The sequence below is a fragment of the Coenobita brevimanus genome, chromosome 71 (assembly GCF_032717465.1).
Source record: "Coenobita brevimanus isolate Jiangsu-jjx chromosome 71, ASM3271746v2, whole genome shotgun sequence".
Taxonomy (NCBI): Eukaryota; Metazoa; Arthropoda; class Malacostraca; order Decapoda; family Coenobitidae; genus Coenobita; species Coenobita brevimanus.
Window position 1 is genome coordinate 51916122 of NC_137024.1, and position 25618 is coordinate 51941739.

The following is a 25618-nucleotide window of genomic DNA, read 5'->3' on the forward strand; positions in this document are numbered from 1 at the left end:
CGTGGTGTAGTGGTATGCTGCCTGGCTCTCACCTGAGAGTCCCGGGTTCGATTCCCGGCATATTGGTAATTTCTCTGATGATTTTTCCTGTGTAAAAAATACAGGTTCTCTCTTCATTAGAAGAACACAGTTTGATAACAGAAAGACAGTTTGGTTTCAGAAAAGGAAAATCATGTGTTACTAATCTGTTGAGCTACTATGACAGAGTAACAGACACATTACAGGAAAGAGAAGGATGGGTGGACAGTATCTATTTAGATTTCAAGAAAGCATTTGGCACAGTACCACACCAAAGACTTTTATGGAAACTGTACCATCAAGGAGGAATTCGAGGCAAACTGTATTGTTGAATGCAAGATTTTCTCATGAAAAGAAAAATGAGAACAGTACTAAGGGGAAATTACTCATCATGGAAAGAAGTGACTAGTGGAGTACCACAGGGCTCAGTGCTGGCACCAATCATGTTTTTAGTGTCTATAAATGATATAGACTAACACTGGAAATGAAAGCTATCTAAATATGTTTGCAGATGATGCAAAAATACAAAGGAGAATTACTAACACAGACTCTTGTAATGAGCTACAAGAAGAATTAAATAAACTTTATGAATGGAGTAATACATGGCAAATGGAATTCAATGTGGACAAGTGTCATAGAATCAAGTTTGGTAAAAGTGGAAAAAGACCTGATTGGGATTATACTTTAGGAATTAAAACCCTACACACATCAGAAAGAGAGAAGAACCTAGGTGTGATTGTCAATAACAGACTAGCTCCGGCTGACCACATCAGTGAGGTGAGGAACACATATACACTGCTTGCCAATATGAGATTAGCATTTACATACATAAATGAAGACATGCTAAGAAAGGTAATAACATCATTCATCAGACCAACCCTGGAGTATGCATCAATAGTCTGGAGTCCTCATCTCAAAAAACACATAGGCAAGATTGAAAAAGTTCAAAGGGCCGCTACAAGATGGGTACCAAGCTTAAGGTATCTAAGTTACGAAGAAAGACTAAATAAACTGAATCTACCAACACTACAGGAGAGAAGGAAAAGAGGTGATATGATTATGCTATATAAATGCATATCAGGGAAGGAGAAAATAGACATAAATGATTACTTAACGTATGGGGAAGCATCAGCAAGAGGACGCTGCAAGAAACTGCATAAAAAGAGAGGTGATAAAGACGTAAGGAAATTTAGTTTCCCAAATAGAGCAATTGATCAGTGGAATGCACTACCGAATGAAATAGTGTGTGCCAAAACAATTCACAAATTTAAGGATACGTACGATAAATATGGTTTAAGACACGGGACAGTACGAGCTTGACTCATTCCTGTAAAGATACAATTAGGTAAGAACAATTAGGTAGAAACACACACACACACACACACACACACACACACACACACACACACACACACACACACACACACACACACACACACACACATACCCAATGCATGAGGCCTAGATTGGCCATTGTCAACGTTTTTGTTTTACTGTCAACGTTATAATGCACTAATTTCTTGCTGTAGCATGTTCATAGTTATATTACTGTATATACTTTTTACATATCCTAGTGTTTTATGTTTGTGAATTAGTAATGTGACTATGAGTGTAAAGTATGAGGTTAGCTTCAGATGTATCTATCTATCTATATATTGCCAGACGCCTCAATCCCGTTCGGGGTGGCCACAAACAATTCGCCTCCACGTCGCCCTGTCCCCCGCCATTTCACTGCCCCGCTCCCAACTCACACCCCATCTCTCATATACCTCTCCACCCCATCCCTCCATCTCATCCTCGGCCTCCCCCTCCCTCTTCCCCCCTCCACCTCACTCACATACACTCTCTTCGCCAGTCTTTCACCCTCCATCCTCTCCACATGGCCAAACCACCTCAGTGTATTCCTCCTAACGCTTCCTATCACATCCACATCCACACCACAACACTCCTTTATATCCTCATTTGTCAGCATGTCTCTCCATGTGACTCCACAGGCTCCTCTTAAATAACTCATTTCCATTGCTCTCACCCTTGACTTGTGTCCTTCCAGCAACGTCCAAGCTTCAGTTCCATATGTTAGAGTTGGTATCACAATACTGTCATGTAGTAACATTTTCACTTCCATGCTCACTTCCCTGTTTCTTATCACTGCTTTCAAGAAACCAGCAACCTTTCTTCCCTGCTGTACCCTTTCAAGCACTTCACCCTCCGAACCTCCATCCTTACTCATCACACTACCCAAGTACTTAAACGTACTCACATTTTCCAATTCCTCACCATCCAACCTCGCTCTACATTCACTGACTTCACCTCTCTCAAAGATCATCACGTTACTCTTCCCTACATTCACCTGTAGATTCCGTTTCTTACACACTCTCCCAAACTCATCCACCAAGCCTTGCAGCTCTCCTTCGTCTTCATTCAACAACACAGTATCATCTGCAAACAACAGTACAGGGAGTTTCCAAACACTACCCTCTCTCACCAGGGCCACTCCAACATCCACTACCCTACCTTGTACCTCTTTTATTACCCCATCCATGTACAGATTGAACAACCATAGAGACATGACACATCCCTGTTTCAACCCAACCTTCAAAAAGAAAAATTCACTCAGTTCACCATCCACACGCCCTGCAGCCTTATCACCATCATACATACTCTTCACAGCATTCAACAACTTCCCATCTACTCCAATAATTCTTAATACTTTCCACAATCCTTGTCTGTCCACGCTGTCATATGCTTTCTCCGAATCCATGAAAGCTTCATACAACTTCTTTCCCTTCTCTAGAAACTTTTCCACTAAAGATCTAATAATGAATATCTGATCTACACAACCTCTTCCCTTCCTAAAGCCTCCCTGTTCTTCTCCAATTAATTCCTTTGTTCTTTCTCTAAGTCTGTCAATAAGTATCCTACCATACATTTTTCCTGTTATATTAAGAAGACAAATTCCCCTATGATTACCACACACTTCTTTTTCCCCTTTTCCTTTGTACAAGGGAATAATTATACCTGACATCCAATCCTCTGGGACTCTACCTTCCTCCCTGGCCAATCTGCACATTTTTCACATCCATTCTACTACTATCTCTCCCCCATGCTTCAGCATTTCACCACACACTCCATCAATTCCTGGGCCTTTCCCCAATTTAACTTTCTTCATTGCTTCCACAACTTCTATCCTACTGATTTCTTCCTGTCTTCTCACCTCCCTCCTTCTCCCAGCCATTCCCCAGCCACTTATACTCGCATTACTTCCATCGTCTATGTTCAGCAATTCCTTAAAGTGTTCTCTACATCTGCTCACTTTTTCTCCCTTCTCCACTAGTAATCTACCATTTTTATCTTTCACTCCCCTGCTAACTTCACTTCCACCCTGTCTTACTCTTTTCACCTCTTTCCAGAACATTTTCTTACAGTCCCTCCACTTTACACTCAAGTTCCTTCCAAATTCCTCATCTGCTCTCTTCTTACTCTCTCTTACTAATCTTTTCACCTCACTCTTTCTACATATGACTCTCTCTTCCGCCTCTCAACTTCTTTCACGCACCTATTCCCATTCACTATGCTTTCTTCTTTTTTGCCACAGCCTGTCTCACCTCTTCATTCCACCACGCTGTTCCTTGCACACCCCTCCGTCTTCACTTCATCCCACACACCACATCACATGTTGCACATATTTCTTCTGTGAAACGGCCATACCACTTTGAGTACACCGCTTCCCGTCCGATCAGCGAAGTTAAGCAACGTTGGGTCTGGTTAGTACTTGGATGGGTGATCACCTGGGAACACCAGATGCTGTTGGCATAACGTTCTCCCTACGTGTCAAGTGGGCTTGGTGGAGGATTAGTGTCCCTCCCTGTAAAACAATTAACTCAAGCCCTTGGCCACCCCGTTTGGGATACATGGCGTCTGGCAATGAATGAATGAATATCCTGCACACACCTTCCACGTCCCCCATCTGCTCCAATTCATATTTGCCCAATCGTTCCTCCACTTCTCTCTTATACTCTGGCTTTTGCTCATCCTCTTGTAACCTTTCCACTCTCCTTACAAATACTCCTTCTTCCCGTCCTTCCCCTCTTCTATTTCTCCATCTTAATTGGATCTTGATTTTGGCGACCACCAAGTAGTGGTCAGAAAGTCCACTCCTCCAACCTCTATAAGCTCCTGCATCCATTACACATTTTTGCATCCTTTCATCCACACACACATAATCAATCATTGCCTTCCTTTCATTCAGTTCACCACCCACCCTTCTCATCACTCGCCATGTATACCTGTGGATCATTTTGTGCCTGAAGAGGGTATTGGCTATCACCAACCCCTCCCAGCACAAATGTCCACTAATGCACTGCCATTCTTATCTATCTCAGCAGGCACACCCCACTCACCAACTGTTCCATCCATCTTCACATTCCCTACTTTACCATTCATATCATCGATCAAAAACACTCTGTCATTCCTTCCAAACTTTTCCATGCACACTTCCACATGTGTCCAGAACTCTTCTCTCACTCTGCTTGCACGATCTTGCGTTGGCTCATACACCTATACAATCGCCCACATTTGTATTCCGACTTTCAATCTTACCCACACAATCCATGACCCAACTGATCCATACTCTCTTATGCTCTTCTTCCATCTTTTACTCACACCTATACATACTTCTTTTTTTGTCCTCTCATTCTCACCTACTCCTGCACATATTCCCCATCTATAGTCCATCTCACACTCTCACCTCTCCATTTAGTTTCAGTTATTCCGCATACATCAACTTTCACGCCCTCAAGCACCTGGACAATCTCTCTCTCTTTCACCTCATCATCCGCTCCCCTTACATTCCATGTTCCAATTACCGTGTCCTTTGTCCGGTCCTTGGGTGTCATCTTTTGGTCAGTCCTTGTCCGAGGCTTATTGTTTGTCTTTTTAGTTAGTTGTTTTCCTGGGGGGGAGGGGGCACTAACCCTCTGCCAACCCTATTAGTCGCCTTTTACGACAAGCAGGGATACTGGGGGAGTATTCTTGAAAACCCCCCCTACCCCCAGGGGGTTGGGTTGGGTAGGGATATAGGGGAGGGTTGGGGGCTGGGGTAGAAGCAGGTGGAGTTCGTTTCATCTCCCCTTCCCCTCTTCCCTGGGAAAATAGAGGTGCAAAGGGGACATCCCTGAGCAGAAGTTAGTGATTGTGAGTGTACATGATCATTAATTAAACACTTAAAATTATATGGGTTATTGTTTTACTCACTGGTAATCCATAGTAGTATAAATGAATAGTTGCAGGCAGGTGCATTCAAGTCCAAGAGCAAGTTAAGTGAGATAAATCCTTAGATAAAGGCGAGAAAAATTCATAAAACGACCAGAAAAATATAAAATTTTCGCCAAAAAAAAATCGGAATATTGGGATTTTCTTATTATATTTGGCCGTATCAGATGACTTTTACTCCACAACAAAAAATAGACAAAAGTGAGTCAATAGCCCCATCTTACATAATATATTGGACATTGTGCAACATTGTTTTTATCATATAATCTACAGGTTCTTTAACTACAGTACAATCCCAGATATCCAGTATCCAGTTAACCGGGATTATCAGACAACCAGGAAAAGTCACGAACTGGCAAATATGTTGTGTGTGCCACATAATATCCGCCCCTGCACGGGATAGTCATGTCACATTAGACTGGGTATAGTTGGGCAGTGTGAAGTGTATAGTGAAATTTCAAATTTTGATGGACATATGTACCTAAAAATCACCGCGAAATTCAAATAATTGAAATTTAAACTGAACTTCTTATGGGAAAAATCAGTTTGGGTCTGGGGCCTCCAAACCTAACTACCTAAAATCATGATTTTTTGCCCACACCCCATGTAAACTTTATGAACTATAATTATGGTTAAGTAACTGTAGTTCTGCATTGTATTGCCATACTGTCAGCAACTGTATACTTGGTGTATTTCTGCCCTTTCCTGTATTGCCATTTCTCCTTTGGCTGCGAAGATTTAGAGGTGCCAGGCTGCTCTCGTACATTACCACTGCTACCCAAAGAACCACTCTTGCTTGCCGTTTTGAAACAGGTAAGTTGCGACGAAAATACAAAGAAAATACATACAACTAAATTGCAGTGAAATGCATGTCCACATATGGTTAGGATCATACTTTTTCTTATAATTTTCCTTCACTTCTAGCATTTTGGTTCGGATCAAAAATATTATCTTTGCTTGTTTTGGTTGGAGTCTGGCCCTGAGAGCATCGAAATTTGCATAGAAAATTAAGGTAGGCAGACCTCTCCAAAATGTATTGAAATTTGATTCATCGAATTCTAAACTGTCCAAATTTGAGATTTTACTGTAGTTATTTCTGGTCATTTCCTAGTTAATCCCCTTCCCAGCCCTCCTCCTCCCTCTTTCCTTTCCTCTAATTCAATCATTCTCTATATCTTCACAAATCACTGCTCTGCTTGCTGTCACTAGTCAGTAAACAAGCACTCTCACAATGGACTGGTTAACGGTCATGTATAAGTTACATAAAGTAATAAAGCCCCAGGTTTTGTGCTGATTGGTTCTGTGAAAAGTACTGCGAATCATGAAACCGCTAAAGTTGGGGCATTGATCTTATGGGAAATAGGCTAATTGGTTCTCGGTCCCATGCCAGTTCCCCCTTGAAACCCATTTATGCAATGTAAAATTTATTGGTCACACCTGAAAAGAAACTAGTATTAATACAAAGTACTGTACATAATAGGCAAGGAAACTCACTTAGAAGGCTGGAATGAGATGCATTACCCTTTCGCATCGAGTGGCACATGAATGTGCCACCAAGGAAATGTCTGTAGCTATCGGGTGGCACATTTACGTTTTCTGGACTTCTCATATTTGCGCGCCAGTACTGGGGTCCCAATAGTGATTCTGTATCAGAGGTGGCAAGACTAAAGAGTTGCCATCACAGGAGGGCTATTTTCTATCTATTTATCTATCTATTGCCAGACGCCTTAATCCCGTACGGGATGGCCACAAACAAATCACCTCCACATTGCCCTGTCCCCTCCCATTTCACTGCCCTGCTCCCAACTCACCCCCCCCTCTCTCATACACCTCTTCACTCCATCCCTCTATCTCATCCTCTGCCTCCCCCTCCCTCTCCCCCCCTCCACTTCACTCACACACACCCTCCTCGCCAGTCTCCCGCCCTCCACCCTCTCCACATGGCCAAACCACCTCAGTGTGTTCCTCATAACGCTTCCTATCACATCCACATCCACACCACAATGCTCCTTTATATCCTCATTTATCAGCCTGTCTCTCCATGCGACTCCACAGGCTCCTCTCAAATAACTCATTTCCACTGCTCTCACTCTTGACTTGTGTCCTTCCAACAACGTCCAAGCTTCACATCCATACGTTAGAGTTGGTATCACAATACTGTCATGTAGTAACTTTTCACTTCCATGCTCACTTACCTGTTTCTTATCACTGCTTTCAAGGAACCAGCAATCTTTCTTCCTTGTTGTACCCTTTCAAGCACTTCACCCTCCAAGCATCCATCCTTACTCATCGCACTCCCTAAGTACTTAAACGTACTCACATTTTCCATTTCCTCACCATCCAACCTCACTGTACATTCACTGACTTCACCTCTCTCAAAGACCATTATTTTACTCTTCCATACATTCATCTTTAGATTCCGTTTCTTACACACTTTCCTAAACTCATCCACCATGCCTTTCAGCTCCCCTTCGTCTTCACTTAACAACACAGCATCATCTGCAAACAACAGTACAGGGAGCTTCCAAACACTACCCTCTCTCACTAGGGCCACTCCAACATCCACTGCCCTACCTTGTACCTCTTTTATTACCCCATCCATATACAGGTTGAACAAAGGCTATTTTATTGTCTAGTATTAGTGGTAGGTGGTGGTGACCATCATCCACTCACTTGCTGTAGTGCTTCCTACTTCTTCCTTAGCCTTTATCATTCTTTTTCTGTACCTGCCCTCCTCTCTTCCTGTTTTTCCCATGCTTTTCTTTCCTTTACATAATGGAAGCAGTGTTTGATGACTCAGATTATGTTGTCAGATGAAAGTGAGAGTGAAAATGAAAGTGCTGCTATAAAAGAGAGAAAAAAAAAAACAATTTTGAGTTAAAATTATGCTGAATGGCATACGTGTGGCAGTGGAGGAGCTCCAGCACCACAGGATTTGACAGCTCACTACACAGGTAATTATTATTTTATCTACATAAAGTTAGACATCATTTTACTCAGGAAATTATATGTGGAATTTTATCAAAACAATTATCTTTATATATCTCAAAACCTCTGTGTGGGGGGCATCCAGCCAAAAAAATACACCCAAAGTGAAAGGGTTAATTGAAGGGATGGTGATGTAATTTCCAAGGCAGGTGGTGAAGCTACTGCGCCCCACCACCTCTGGGACCTCCGCCTTCCTCTGCCTTTGCTGCCTACACCTCTCCAGGCAACGCTTCCATCCTGTGCTGCATATCTTCTGCAGCAGTGGCGGCGGACAAATGACAGTCACTTTTTGTGCTCACAGTTTGTTTATGTGTTTTCACTACAAACGGAGGGATTTTCACGCTAAACCCAGAAGTTGGGAATATTTGCAGGCCACCGCGAACAAAGTTGTTGCTAAACTTGGGCTTACTGTAAAGTTGTCACTAGTAATCATCGGAATATCATTGTTTTTTCTCCAATTTAATATTCATAAAAAAAACAGCCAATCAAAGTTGGAGATTATCGTACCTCGCGCAAAACATGCACCCTTAATGTGACATCACAAACCATACCAACGCCACAGCTGACCGCCACTCATAACAATGTCTGGGAGTTATACTCTGGTACAGATAAGATTTCATTGTTATTCAGCAGTTATTTTCATGATAGGTATGTAAGACTTAGTGCAATAGCTCTCTTAGCCCTCATCCACCGGGGGTTTCTGGCCATCGCTCACTCCTCCCTACGGGGGATTTCCGAGATTTTGGGAAAAATGCCCTTACATCAAACCCTAATATCTGCCAAATTGTAATAGCTAGAGAAGCAAATTAGAGCTCATAAGACTCACCAACTTCTCTTTCCAGTGAAGGTATCCTGAGGACTCTAGATGGTCCCGTCGATGAGTAAGGATGAGTTGAAGATGAGTGATTTTTCACGTTTGGTGGGGCAGATCCAACCGCGCACCACTAGCCGTGGCCCTGGCCACGGTGGCTAGTGTTGGCAGCACTGACCAGAATGGTGATTGTAACATTGCCCATGTGGCCTTGGAAGGAATGTGGAATTTTACACTCGTTTCCAGACTCATCTTACCCACTGTCATAAGGATGAGTCATCACCCTGCCCATATGGCTCCCCAAAAGGTTTACTGCCCGTTTCATAGTGCCATTCTGCCCCGTAGGTGTGTGGGAAAGGAAATATGTCTTCTTTTTTCTGTACTAACTTTTTCCGTCAGTTAAAATATTTTCCCTTTACTACGACACTTAGAATTGCACTTGACATCACAGTTACGGGTAATTGCACTTTGACAAGTAAATGCTATGGCTGTTTCTCACATTATCGTTGAGTATGAGGTAATTATTTGTACTGTAATTCAGACTGATTTGTACTAATCAGGGTTATCATGAAAATCTTATATTATACACAACTTACACTATTTGTACTTCACATCACAAATACTGTACTATCTATCTATCTATCTATCTATATCCCGACGCCCTAATCCCGCAAAGGGTGGCTGCAGACAAAACGCCTCCAAGTCACTCTGTCACCCACCATTTGACTCCCCTCCCCCCAACTCACCCCCCTCTCCCTCATATACCTCTCAACTCCATCCCTCCACCTCATCCTCGGTCTACCCCTCCCTCTCCCTCCCTCCACCTCACCTACATACACCCTCTTAGTCAGTCTTTCATTCTCCATTCTCTCCACATGTCCAAACCACCTCAGTGTATTTCTCCTAATCTTTTCAACCACATCCACATCTACCCCACAACGTTCCTTCACTTCTTCATTTGTCAACCTGTCCCTCCACGTCACTCCACATGCTCCTCTCAAGTAACTCATTTCCACTGCTCTCACTCTTGACTTGTTCCCCTCTTGCAAGGTCCACGCCTCGCTTCCATATGTCAGGGTAGGGATCACAATACCATCATGCAGTGACTTCTTAACTTCCATACTCACCTCCCTATTTCTCATCACTGCTTTCAGTGTACCAACAACCTTTCTTCCCTGCTGTACCCTTTCACGTATTTCATCCCCCAAAGTTCCATCCTTACTCATCACACTACCCAAGTACTTGAATGCACTCACATTCTCCATATCCTCATCATCCAACCTCACTGCACACTCTGTGACTTCATTCCTCTCAAACACCATAACTTTACATCACAAATACATCACAAATACACTGATTCTTTATCCGGCACAGTCCCCTTGAGTACTGAGTGAAATAATCTAGTTATAGCCAACCAGGTAATTTTCGTTCTGGCCCACTCACAAGTGGTTTTCTTTCAGGTAACAGGTAGGATACACTGATGCTCATATTCAGCACAATTTTCCTGAGTATCGAGTGAAATAATTTTCTTTTAGGCAACCTTTTTGTTTTTTCTGGCCCGTTCACAAGTGGTTTTTTTTTTCAGGTAACAGGTATGATACACTGATGCTTCTATTCAGCACAATTTCCCTGAGTATTGAGTGAAATAATTGTTACAGCTAACCAGGTAACTTTCTTTCTGGCCTGCTCACAAGTGATTTTCTTTCAGGTAGACTAACTCAAGGTATTTTCAATGATTTTTCACCAATATCCGATAAACAGTAACACTTTTTGCACTGCACTTCTAGAACTTATTTTAAAACACTTATATCATAGCACTTACTATAAAACACATATAATATTGATCATATCACTCATTTATAAAAATGCACAAACTTGTGCTTTCCTGTACACTATTTACACTTTCCCACACACCTGCTCAGTATTCATGCTCGGAGTGATACTCTGAGAAACATTTAGGGCATGTGGGACCTTGCACTCTGCACATTGGCATGAGGTCTCTTTTTGTGCTGGGGGACAGCGTTTGGTCGTGTGACAGACGTGGTACCGCCTGTAGGCCAGATGACCTGCTGTGGTATGGCCAGTCTCCATCAGCTTGTGCCGCCTGAAATACTCAGCACAGCTGAGCCTGTCTGCTGTAGCTGCTGTGCCCCACCTAGCGCCTGTCACCTGAGCAGTTGAATATTCCTCAAGGAGTTTGGATGCCAGCCCTCTCAAACTCTCGTAGAGAGAGAGGTTTTCTGACGAGCTCCTTGAACAGCATGTAACTGTTCAGCATGGCGATATCAAGAAGGTGTAATAAGGCCTTCATGTACCAGTTGCAGGACATACATAGGTAATCGACCTCACCAGTGTGCATGTCCGCTTAATCAGCCAGTTGCATGTTGATATTATAATCGTTGACAGCATCTGGCTTTGTCACAAGTTCCCTGGTCCTGTAGTCTGTTTTTCCAGTTTCCTCCAACACACCCTTATGTACTGTAGACAACATGTCAACCCGTCTCTTGTCATGCCAGAGAAGGGCTAACAAGTTGCCACATTTCTTGGTCAGAAGGGCTCCTTTCTCAGTATTTGCTGTAAATGCTGGGAAATTCTTTCTGTTGGCCCTAACAGTTCCACAGAGTCCAGTACCATGGTCAAGCAAATACTTGGTCAATGCCGGGGCAGTGTAATAATTATTGATATACAGAATGTGTGCCTGTTGAAATACCTTTCCATGAGCACTTTCACCACCGATGCAGAGAACCCATGAGGATTGTCACTAGGTATATCAACATCAGATGTTGAGTAAACTTTCACATCAAGCATATATCCAATTTTGCAGTCACAAAGGACAAAGAATTTGAGGCCAAATCGGTGACACTTTGACAGCACATATTGTCGCTACTCGTTATACGATGGGGTTACATCAGGTAACGAGTTTATCGTTAATCGGGAGATTGAAATACATTATAAAAGGGGGGTTACGTCAGTTCAGCTTCCCAAAAGTCACCTACCCAAGACTGAAACAAAAATGACAACCCACCTTAATTGCTTCCTATGTCAGTCCTAGTCGTCCAAGACCAAAACAAACACTGTCACACCAATACAGGCAGCGTTACTCATGTACAGTACAGTAAATCGTTGCAACAACACAACAGTCACACTTGTGTAATGTTGGCCTGGTGCTACACGATGTATAGGCCTACTGCAGCACAATGCTTGGTTGAGAAGTGACGTTAGCTGGGGAGGACACATGAATGAGTGGAAAAGACAGGGCTTTGAAGGGGTGGTGGGACCGCAACTGAACCAAGACAATGCTCTGCATGCTGGGGCCGCCATCTTGCCTGAGACAAGCGACAGTCGCCTTGCGTGTGCATGGCGCTTTGTACAAAATTTTCAGATGGCAGTATCGTTAAAGTGGGAAACTCATCGCAAATCGGATTTTGAGGTGGAACTTTTATGTTATTGTTGTAGCGAATTATCGTATACCGAATCAACGTATAACGAGTAGTGACTGTGCTGAATAAATGCCAGCCTGCCCCTGAATAACACCAGCGACTCGTCAATAACCACTTCTGGAACGGACGAAAAATCCCTGGAAAATGACTCCTTGGGCATTGTAAGGACTGGTCTTATGTAGAGTGGAAGAGAGAGGTGAAAAGATTGGTAAGAGAAAGAAGAGAGTGGATGAGGAATTTGGAAGGAATTTGAGTGTAAAGTGGAGGGAATGTAAGAAAATGTTCTGGCAAGAGGTAAAGGTAGTTAGACAGGGTGCCAAAGAAGTTAGTTGGGGAGTGAAAGATAAAAATGGTTGATTACAAGTCGAAAAGGAGAAAAAGTGGGCAGATGGAGAGAACACTTTAACCCTTTAACCGCGGGCTTGATTTGCTTTTTCTTGCGGCACCTGCGGGCATATTCACACTCCGACAGACTCTCTAAAAGTATTTGCCAAAAATCAGTTATTAGTCCTAGAATATTAAAATCACATATGATTATGACACATACCTTCAGCTTTCTCCTGGGGTGTTTGTTGAGCCTTCGTCGAGTACCGTACGACTTGTGGAGACCTCTGAAGTTGGGTAACGAAGTCTCCACTTTACACTTCCCGACAACCCGTAATATGATTACCACAGCCTGATATTATCACTAGAAACACTATTCTATGATTCTCAAATGGTTTGGAATCCATATTCCAAAAAAAAAAAAAAAATATGAAAGCAATGAAAATTACGAGGGCGTATGACCTTCCCACTTGCGATCGTTCGCCGCTGGTGTTGTCATTTATTATTCATAAAAACACTCACAGTTTATATTTCTATTACTATATAACACTTATATATATCTACAGTCTTTATCCATAAGTTTCCTTCAGTAATAGTAGTTTATTGTCAATGTAATCATTCAATTTCTTTCAGTAAAATACGTAGCATTCACTTTCTTGTCCTGTACACTGGCATTGAGAGTGAATATCACTTTCACCTTCACTCTCATAACTCATAGTATTCATACATGCTAGAGTGAAACTTTCACTTTCATTACTCCTAGTATATATACTCATATTCTTATAATACTACTCATTTACATTTCTATTTACATTCTCTATTTTATTTACATTATTTATATTTCTATTTAATTACACTGTGTTATGCACTGTCACTTGAAGTAACTTATAAAACTATTTTCCACTGTTCACTTATATTTACATTCATTGCTTTACTTGCTGATTACACATTATTTACACATTATTTACAATGCCACTTGCACTGTTTTACTCAAGAGAAAGATTGTAGTCACTCTCTTTCAATTGTCAGCCCTTTACCTCTTTCCACACGAGGTTTAGTAGGGGGTAAAGGTCACAGGGCCCTTTGCATGGGGCTAAAAAAGTGGCTGAAGTTATCAGGAGCAAACAGACGTACCTTCACCTTGGAAGATGACAGTGAACTGATAGGGGTGGGCTGGGGTGGCCTACCCTGGGAAATGCATTACTGCCAGTGTCAGCCTCTTGACAGCTGCTAATATATAGCAATGAGATGATTGGCAGGAAATCTAGACAATACATTATAAATTAGGTAGTTCCAGGTGAATGTAAATATCACTTAGGCTTCTCCTTTCCCTCCTTATATATATTTTTAGTACGAGAATAGATTATACGGCATATTTCAAGGGGAAATAAACAGCGAAAATTAGCGAACAAGTGCACGTGAGGTGTTGTCAGGTGATAATTAGCCAATTCCAGGTGTATGGCACTCTCACTTACCTTATTTCTTTTAAGTGTATATTATTTGGTATAAGAATAGGGCATAGAGCTTATTTCAATGGATGAAATCAGTGGAAAATTCCAGGGAAGATTTACTTAGCGTAGCACGGCTGGGCAGGCGAGAGGAGAGGGTAATGGAGGGAAGGTAGGGAGGGGAGTCAAGAACGGGGAGAAATGGCTAAATTGTCAACAATGGATGGAAGTACAGATGAGATTAGGAGTGCTGACTAGTGTTGGACATTGGCAGTACTGATAGATGATACAAGCTACCACTTGAAAGTCCGGGGGAATTCAAAATAACACAGAATCGCAAAAGTGACGCCCCGCGGTATGATCCCTTGCTCCCAAGCGTCACCAAAGTGATGCCCCGCGGTTAAGGGGTTAAGGAACTGTTGAACATAGAGAATGAAATAATGCAAGTTTAAGTGGCTGGGGAATGGCTGCAAGATGGAGGAATGTGAGAAGAGAGGAAGAAATCAGTAAGATGGAAGTTATGGAAGCAATGAAGAAAGTTAAATGGGGAAAGTCCCAGGAATGGATGGAATGTGTGGTGAAATGCTGAAGTGTGGGTTAGAGATAGTAGTAGAATGGATGTGGAAAATGTGTAGATTGGCCTGGGAGGAGTCCCAGAGGATTCAAAGTCAGGTATAATTATTCCCCTGTACAAAGGAAAAGGGGAAAAAGAAGTATGTGGTAATCATAGGGTCATTTGTCTTCTTAGTGTAATAGGAAAAGTGTATATGGTAGGATACTGATTGACAGACTTAGGGAAATAACAGACGAATTAGTTGGAGAAGAACAGGGAGATTTTAGGAAGAGAAGAGGTTGTGTAGATCAGATATGTGTTCCTAGATTCTTAGTGGAAAAGTTTCTAGAGAAAGGAAAGAAGTTGTATGCGGCCTTCATGGATTGGGAGAAAGCATATGACAGGGTGGATAGACAAGGATTGTGGAAAGTATTAAGAGTGTATGGAGTAGATGGGAGGATGTTGAAGCCCCTGAAGAGTATGTATGATGGTGCTAAGGCTGCAGTTCATGTGGATGGTGACCTGAGTTAATTTTTCTATTTGAACTTTGGATTGAAACAGGGATGTGTTATCTCCATGGTTGTTCAATCTGTATATGGATGGGGTTATAAAAGAGCTACAAGGTAGGGCAGTGGATGTTGGAGTGGCCCTAGTGAGAGAGGGCAATGTTTGGAAACTCCCTGTGCTGTTGTTTACAGATGATACTGTGTTGTTACATGAAGACGAAGGGGAGCTGCAAGGCTTGGTGGATGAGTTTGGGAGAGTGTATAAGAAACGGAATCTAAAGGCGAATGTAGGGAAGAGAAAAGTTATGGTCTCTGAGAGAAGTGAAGTCAGTGAATGTACAGTGAGGTTGGATGAGGAAATGGAAAACGTGAGTGTGTTTAAGTACTTGGGTAGTGTGATGGACAAGGATGAAGTTTAGAGGGTGAAGTGCTTGATAGGATACATCAAGGAAAAAAGTTTGCTGGTTCCTTGAAAGCAGTGATAAGAAACAGGGAAGTGAGCATGGAAGTGAAAAAGTTACTACATGACAGTATTGTGATACCAACACTGATGTATGGAAGTGAAGCTTGGACCTTGTTGGAGTGACACAAGTCAAGAGTGAGAGCAGTAGAAATGAGTTATTTGATAGTAGCATGTGGAGTCACATGGAGAGACAGACTGACCAATGAGGAAGTGAAGGAGAGTTGTGATGTGGATGTGGATGTGTTACGAAGCATTATGAGAAACACATTGGGGTGGTTTGGCCATGTGGAGAGGATGGAGAGTGAGACAGGAGGAGAGTGTATGTGAGTGAGGTGGAGAGGGAGAGAGGGAGGGGGAGGCTGAGGATGAGATGGTGGGATGGGGTGGAGAGGTATATGAGAGAGGAGACCATGAGCTGGGAGCAGGGGAGTGAAATGGTGGGGGACAGGGCGATATGGAGGCAATTTATTTTTGGCCACCCCTTATAGGATTATGGCATCAGGCAATTGATAGATAGATAGATAGTCATTTTCCATAACCTGTCATCCGGTGCAGGCCCATAATTTCTGTTGAAGTGAAGGAACCTTAGGATGGCCAGGTACCAATCACGGGCCATATACTTTCCAGAGACAGGTGTGCCCAAGAGTTCATCAACCGACCAGTAGTCATGAAGCACATGTTTTCTTACATGCGCCATCAACATGGTAAGGGCGAGCCACACAAACATCTTCCCCACCTCCACAGGCATCCAGTCATGCATGTGGGTGCTCTCGCTGGCAGCCACGTCCAGCCAACGCACACACATGTCCTGGTGGAAATTGATCTCCTCCACCAGATACTGCATTATTGCATTTGTGAAAATGACCCTGAACAAACTACTAATAGTCCAGGCCCTGGGGTGAAGCTCATCTTCCTGCACACCTGCACCCTCTTCATCAAATGCTGGCACAGGCAGCTAAAAGCTGGCACCATCCTTCCATACAAATGTATCGACTCTACCCGCATGTGGTAGAGCTGGCCGTCTGGCAGTTCCTGGACGTTTCTTTGTCACTTGTGCATGCTAACGGGCAGGGGGGTGGGGGGGGAAGGAGAGGAAGAGGTGTGGGAGGTGGGGGAGTATGCAGCTGATGACTCACCTGATGCAGAACTTGCCTGGGGAGACGTTCTGTGCTGCGTATCTCCATGTGGGGCCCATTTGGGAAATACCACTCCTGAAGGGCCTGGTCGTGGAGAATCAGCCTTTGAGATGCTAGTCTTAGGTGTTAGGGATCGTTGAAAGACGAGACGTTGGCGAGCAGGTGGTGAGGGTGTTGGAGAAATGGCTCTTTGGCTTGTTTCTGCAGGTGACTGCCAGGTCCACGGTCACATTCCTGATGTTCTAGGTCATCAATTGCCTCTTCCTTGCTGAATTCATTGCTCTCATAGGCTCTTCCCTCTTCCTGAAGAAATCTCAGAGCCTTCTCTTGTGTCGGAGAGCAGGTAGGGGTCGGAGGACAAGAGAGCTTGCTCTCCATGTGGTAGCTCTTCCTCTCCTCCGAGGACATGCTCTCGCTGAGTGTCCGAGATGACACGGTGTCGTCCAAGGCTCGTCCAATAGCAGTATCACTTAGCCCTTTCCCCGGCATTAAGGGCAGAACTTCTGCGGTGGTTGATGAGACGATCAGCCCTTCACGTGGTGCGAGGGAATGGGACGATGATGAGGAAGAAGGCATGGCTCCTCACCCAACCACTGCTGTGTATAGACTGAACCTTGCAACTGCGGGGTACCTGGGGGTCCTACGTACCCGGTGGGTATCATAGAAAATGGTTTTAAGTTCAAAGGGTGGCAGGAAGGTGAGTATTATATATCACGTCAGCCGGCGGCGCTCTGTGCCCTGAATTGTGACACCTGTACACGTCAGCTGGTGGTTAGGGATTAAAGATGAAGTATGCTATATTTTTGCTTTAGCGAAGAGTTTTGTTGGTTTTAGAGAGAACTTAAATGACGGCGAGCCTTGTGACAACAGGTACCATACCTGTAGGAGAGCTCAGTAGCACAAAGATTAGATACGATAAAAGTCGTTGTAATAAAGTGGTTTATGAACTGAATCAGTATAAGTATTGTTAGGTCCTGATTCCAGGGACACACCCCTGAAATTGGGCAGTAATACATAGGGACGATGTCACAAAGACAGATTTTTTTTTTTTTTTTTTTCCTCCTAGGTAGGCCTGACCATGGACTGCTATACCTCTGTGGAGTATTTGATTATCTGATTTCTTGGTCTTATTTTCTGGTTATGTTTGAACATCTTTTTAGTAACAGCCAGTTTGATCTGGAGAATAAGATAATCACATCCCTACCAATGGCTTAAGCCAAAGTTAGGGTTGGTTTTGCTTGACAGGTGACTGTTAGGTCAGGTTAAGCTGTATATGTTAGTCTGTTATAATTTTTATCACCACATAGGTTCATACGCACCTAATTATCTGAAATCCAGTTAAAAAATATGTGTTTAATTTGACTCAGTAAAAACTCAGGATTCAGAGCAAAAATTTGCTGAACTTAGCAAAAGTGTTTCACCTCTAGCTTGACAACTCGCCTTGAGAAACTTCTGTTTTGTGTAAATATTGATTTACAATGGAAATACATTTATTTGTGCTTAAAATTATTATTTATGCAAAATGGAAGTCTGTCAATGCATGTTGACGATCTGAAAGGTAAATATCTGCTAACTGCACTTTTTAGCTCTGAAACCTGATTTTTAATTAATAGTCACATCAGGCACAAATTTTTGACTGGATTTCAGTGTGCATGAACCTACATCGTGATAAAGATTAAAATATTTTCCATTTAAAGTGCCAGTTCGGTAAAATGACCACCAGTTCAGTATTTCCCCCCACAACTTCACAACACTAGGAGTTGCCCTTTATGATGGGGTACTCCTGAGGCACTGCTTGCTACCACAGCTCCCTGGTTTTCATGTCTCTTGGAATAGAGAGGAATCTTTTTTCTGGTGTGATTCTACTTGTGTTCTTGCACAGTGGAACAAAGCACCAATGGTGGTTATTTGCTGACTTGGCCATGAAGAAGTAAAGGTTGGCTAATCACCAAAACCACAATCACACAACTTAGCAGGGGATCACTGTCTTGTTTTGTCTCCGGGCTTGGCAGGTTGATGATGTCAGGGCCACTCAAGACTCACGCTGCCATCATCCTCATTTTGTGCAATTTTGAAGGCTTATATCTCCAAATTTTTACCTTGGTTTATCAAATTAACTATATCATAGGATAATTCAGCACATTTATCACCCAAATAAATTGCTTATTAAAAAAAAATCAACTGTCAACCAGTCCATTGTGTTGTCGTGTCATGATAGCGATTTCTATACTCCGTGATTCCTAAATTGCAAACTAATCGTAAGTGCATTGTGCTCACCTTGAAACGGAAGCTGGACATATGCAATAGACTTGAAATAGATGAACATTACAAGCACTGGTAACAGTTTCCATGATTTATGATATCACTTCTCAGGGACCCAAGCTCAAGGAATTTTTCGTGAAAAGCAAGGTGAATCAATCCTTTGAAGAAAGGCATACTCTTCATCAGCCGAAAATGTGTGGTACCGCTACGGTTTTTTACCTAACAAACCAACACTACCAATGAGCTTGCACTATCTTGTATTATCTTGGCAAGTCCTTTCTGTTAAATATTATTCATTATTTTCATCATAAAAACATGGGAAAATAAGCTAAAGAAATAAATCTTGAGCATTTATTGGTGAACTGATTTAGGAAAGAAGTGTCATACAGTAGAATTATCATGACTTCCATATGCACACTTGTGTATATGGCCACGACCAGCCAGTTTGTTCTTCACTTGTCCACTGTCACTTCACCCCTCACTCGCTACAGCTGTTTTGCAGAGGATCCAATAAATACGTACAAATTGCAAGCACAGTAATTTTATCCAACAAAACAAACCTTCATTTCTATCAGCAAGATTTTGTATTCTCTGCCAAAGCAAATGCATTCTAAGATTATTTTATACATCATCTTAGAACACATTTGCTTCGGCAGAGAGGATAGAATCTAAGCTGATAAAAATGGAGGTCTGTTTTCTATTTATCTATCTATTGCCAGATGCCTTAATCCCATAAGAGATGGCTACAGACAAATCACATCCATGTCGCTCAGTTCCCCACCATTTCATTGCCTTGGTCTCAGCTCACACCCACCCTCTCTCATATACCTCTCCACTCCACCCCTCTGTCTCATCCTTGGCCCCCACCTCCCTGTCTCGCCCTTCACCTCACTCACACTCTCCACATTTTCTCTCACACTCCATCCTCTCCACATGGCCAAACCACCTCAGTATGTTTCTCCTAACACTTCCTATCACATCCACATCACAACTCTCCTTCACTTCCTCATTTGTCAGTCTCTCTGTCCATGTGACTCCACATGTTCCTGTCAGATAACTCATTTCCACTGCTCTCACTCTTGACTTGTGTCCATCCAACAAGGTCCAAGCTTCACTTCTATATGTTAGAGTTGGAAGCACAAGACTCTCATGTACTAGCTTTTTCACTTCCATGCTCACTTCCCTGTTTCTTATCACTGCTTTCAAGGAACCAGTAACCTTTCTTTCCTGTTGCACCCTTTCAAGCACTTCACCCTCTAGACATCCACCATTACTCATCACACTACCCAAGTACTTAAATGCACTCACATTTTCCATTTCCTCCTCATCCAACCTCACTGTACATTCACTTCACTTCTTTCGAAGACCATAATTTTACTCTTCCTTATATTCACCTTTAGATTCCGTTTCTTACACACTCACCCAGACTCATTCACCAAGCCTTGCAGCTTCCATTCATCTTCACCTAGCAACACAATATCATCTGCAAACAACAGTACAGAGAGTTTCCAAATACTGTCCTCTCTCACTAGGGCCGCTCCAGCATCCACTGCCCTACCTTGTATCTCTCTTATAACCCCATCCATACACAGATTGAACAACCTTGGAGACATGACACATCTTTGATTCAATCCAACCTTCAAATAGAAAAATTCACTTAGTTCACTATCCACACGCACTGCAGCCTTAGCACCCTCATACATACTCTTCACGGCCTTCAGCAACTTCTCATCTACTCCATATATTCTTAATACTTTCCACAATCTTTGTCTATCCACCCTTTCATATGCATTCTCCAAATCCACGAAGGGCACATACCACTTCTTTCCGTTTTCTAGAAACTTTTCCACTAATGATTTGAGAATGAATATCTGATCTACACAACCTCTTCCCTTCTAAAGCCTCCTGTTCTTCTCCAACTAATTCCTCTGTTATTTCGCTAAGTCTGTCAGTCAGTATCCTACCATATACTTTTCCTATTACACTAAGAAGACAGATGCCTGTATGATAACTTTTTCCCCTTTTCCGTTGTACAGGGGAATAATTATATCTGACTTCCTATCCTCCGGGACTTACCTTCCTCCCAGGCCAATCTGTACATCATCCATATCCATTCTACTACTACCTCTCCCCATGCTTCGGCAATTCACCACACACTCCGTCAGTTTCTGAGGTTTTCCCCATTTTAACTTTCTTCTTTGCTTTCACAACTTTTCTTCCTCTCTTCTCACATCCCACCCTCTCCCAGCCATTCCCCAGCCACTTATACTTGCATTACTTTCATTCTCTATGTTCAGCAATTCCCTAAGTGTTCTCTCCATCTGCTCACTTTTTCTCCCTTCTCGACTAGTAATCAACCATTTTTATCTTTCACTCCCCAACTAACTTCTTTGGAACCCTGTCTAACTCTCTTTACCCCTTTCCAAAACATTTTCTTACATTCCCTCCACTTTACACTCAAGTTCCTTCCAAATTCCTCATCCACTCTCTTCTTACTGTCTGTTACTAAAATTTTCACCTCTCTCTTCCTCTCTACATATAACTCTCTCTTCCGTCTGTCAACTACTTCCACGCCCCTGTTTCTCATCCACTCACTATGTGCTTTCTTCTTTTGTGCCACAGCCTCTCTCACCTCTTCATTCCACCATGCTGTTCCCTGCACCCCTTTTCGTCTTCTCTTCACCCCACACACCACCTTACATTCTGCACAGATTCCTCCTGTGAATATCTTGCACATATCTTCCACGTCCCCCATCTGCTCCAATCCGAATTTACCCAGTCACCCCTCCACTTCCCTCTTATATTCTGCCTTTTTTCCATCCTCTTGTAACTTTTCCACCCTCCTTGTATGAACTACTTCCTCCTGTCCTTCATTTCTTCTCTTTCTCCACTTCATGTGGACTTTGATGAAAGTCCACTCCCCCAACCTCTATATACTCTTGCATCCATTACACACCTTCTCATCCTTTCATCCACACACACATAATCAGTCATTGCCTTCTGTTTATTCAATTCACCATCCACCCTTCTCATCACTCGCCACATATACCTGTGGATCATTTTGTGCCTGAAGAGGGTATTAGCTATCACCGACCCCCTCCCGGCACAAATGTCCACTAAAGTACTGCCATTCATACCCATCTCTGCAGGCACACTCCTTACCAACTACTCCATCCACCTTCATATTCCCTACTTTTCCATTCATATCTCCAATCATATCACTGTCTTATTCTTTTCAACCTTTTCCATGCATACTTCCACATTTGTCCAGAACTCTTCTCTCACTCTGCTTGCACAATCTTGCATTGACGCATACACGCATACAGTCACCCACATTTGTAGTCCAACTTTCAGTCATACCCACACAATCCTTGAGCCAACAGACTGATCCATGCTCTCTTATATTTTCCTTCCATCTGTTACCCACGACAATATACACTTCTTCTTTTGCCCTCTTATTCTTACCTAGTCCCATGCATATACCCCATCCATACTATCATTCTCTCACACTCTCACCTCCCTCATTTAGTTTCAGTTAATCCACATACATCCACTCTCTCACCCTCAAGCACCTGGATAATCTCTCTCTCTTTAACCTCAACATTTGCACCCCTTACATTCCATGTAGCTATCCATACCATGTCCTTTGTTCGGTCCTTAGTTGTCACCTTTTGGTCAGTCCTGGTCCGAGACTTCTTGTTCATATATTTAGTTAGTCGTTTTGTTGGGTAAAACTGCTGTGCCTGCAATTAGTACATATTTATTGCATCATCTGGAAAACAACTGTGACAAACGAGAGGTGAAATGACAGCAGTCAGGTGAGGAATAAACTTGTGGGCTGTGGCCATATACACAAGTGTGAGTATGGGAGTCATGATAATTCTACTGTACAACATTTCTTTCCAAAATCAGTTCACCAATAAATGCCCAAGATTTATTTATTTATTTTACTTTTCCATGTTTTGTAAGTAAGACAGTGCAATCACGTGTGTTATGTCTATGGAGTGTGTTTTAGAGGGGGTTAGATTTCAAATGGATTTGTTTTTGTGGCCATGGATATGAGTGGTATTGTATATACAGTAATCCCTTTAACACCCGGATGCCTAAGTCCCGGACACCCCAAGTCCCGGACATTTTGGGCTCGGGTCCTCAGACAAAAAAAAAAAAAAAGGCAACATGTTCATCCCTACTTTAAATTTGCCGCTTGGTGACGAACAGCTGTGTTTTGGCACGTAGTTCCTCCGATGTATACTAGAGTGTCCCTGCATCCTCCCCATTTCCCACTTACCTACCATTGTGACTGAACGCTCATTGCTATGGCTGCCCACGTGCTTGCTTTTGTGGTGGTGCCCTACCTGCTGCTGGCCCAGCTATTCCTCTGCTGCCTCTTAGTTATGTGTGTGACGATGATTCCACCACCTGAGAAGAGGAAACGAATGGTTCTGACTCTGGAGAACAAGAGGGAGATATTGGAGAAGGTGGACGCAGGTTGGTCGACCTCCTGCATCCTCTGTGAATTCAACCTGGCCAGCTTTACCTTGTTCGATATCAAGAAATCATGGGACAAACTCACCCAGTACATGGCAGACTTCGTATCGAAGACCAGACACAACGTGCAGAGGAAGATTATGTACCCTCCCAAGGTTACAGAAGTCGATCACTCCACACTGATTTAGTATCGTTAACAACGTGCTGCTGGTGTGCTGGCACGTGGCATGGAGCTGATGGCTGCAGCAGAGAAGTTCATAAGGTTACACGACTCCCCAGACTTCAAGGAATCCGAAGGGTGTCTCTTCGCCTTCAAACTATGGCATTGCCTTATTAACCTTAAGGCCCATGGCGAAGCTTTGGATGCCAGCGATGATGGACCTCGCTTTCAGTCAAGTCTGCAGCGCTGAAGAAACTAGTCTGCTGCCCATGAACACCCCAGCAGAGGGGACAGAGAAGTGTGTACACGGACTAAAGCTGTCCAAGTAGCGGATATCTGCTTTATGTTGTGCCAGTGCTAACGGCATGCACCGGCTTAAGCCCATTATTGTTGGTCATGCAAAGCAGTCTCGGTGCCTTCATAGGTTGATGGATGTCCTTCCTGTCTTTTGGTACCATTCTGTGAAGGCTTGGTTCACAGCCAAGATCTTCAAAGACTGGTTTTACCAGCACTTCATCAAGGAGGTCATCCATTATCAGATGAACACACTGGGAATCCCACACAGCCAGGTAAAGGGTCTTTTTCTTCTGGACAGTGCACTTGTTTATCCGTCCAACAAGGAGTTGGTGCATGAGAATGGCCGCATTAGGTGCTTGTTCTTGCCACCTGATTCAACTGTTCTCATCCAGCCAATGGACTAAGGAGCGATCATGGCAACAAAGACATTGTACCGTTGGAAGTTCCTACACTAGGTGATGGTTGTTCTCGAGGACGAGGACGAGCGCAGGGAGGCACGAGACATGCAAGGCCAGCGGACTTTGGAAAACCTTCGTTGCTGCAACTTCAAGTCAGCCATCTACAACTGGGCCAGTGCATGGAAGGAAGTCTCTGTCAAGACTCTGGAAAGTGGTTGGTCTCCTGCTTCTTGGAGCCGATGTGGTGCACAACTTTCTAGGTTTGGGCATGGATAACTTCCATGCGTGACTTCGTGCAGCTGGCAATGAGGTGGATGTGGATGAAGTGTGTGAATGGTTGGATGACGATGAGGGCAATCCTGGGTATCAGATCATGTCTGATATCGAGATCACATCTTCTGTTGCAGGTACAAGTACTCAGCTGAAAGATTCCAATGAGGAAAGCGACGATGATGCGGACTTCTCTCAGTGCGCCACTACTCCAGCCATCCCCAAGCTGAGTGCACTCAGGGAACACGTCGAGTTTGTTCTTGATTACCTGGAACATCCGGACTGCAACAGGGAGATGGAGCCCCTGGGACTTGAGGAGGAAGTGCGCGCTTTTAGGCAGCGTGTCATCAATCACCAGAATCACCGTTCCTTATGTCAATCAGCCATTGACTCCCTTTTCAGGCCCATGACCCCTCCCATCCCCACCAGTGCCTCACCAAGACATACCTTCCACTTCCGAGCCATAGCTCAGCACATTGGCCACAGTGGAGTCTCCACTGGACGTGAGTTTTCGGCTATCTTCAGAGTCGTCTGCAGTGGGTAACCCATCACCACGTCCCAGTGATGTGCCCCTGGGTCACCTGCAACACCTACTCTCTGGCTCTGGCAGTGAATAAACAGCAATAACTCGCCACTAGACCACATGGGAATTTATAGTGTTGTGCATTGTTAACAATGGAATGTGCAGTGTTGAGAAATTAGAATTCAGAGTGCAAAAGATTAAGTGCAGAGCGAAACACTGGCGTGTTGAAACTGGCGTGGTGCAAGTAAGAAAAGAATGTGCG

At 43.3% G+C, this 25618-nt stretch overlaps 1 non-coding gene across 1 annotated transcript; it reads left to right on the plus strand.

Moving 5' to 3' along the window:
- The first annotated feature begins 3712 nt into the window (after positions 1-3712).
- LOC145406903 (5S ribosomal RNA) lies at positions 3713-3831 on the plus strand. Its single transcript, XR_013898610.1, has one exon. It is a non-coding gene; the product is annotated as a 5S ribosomal RNA (ribosomal RNA).
- The last annotated feature ends 21787 nt before the right edge of the window (positions 3832-25618 follow it).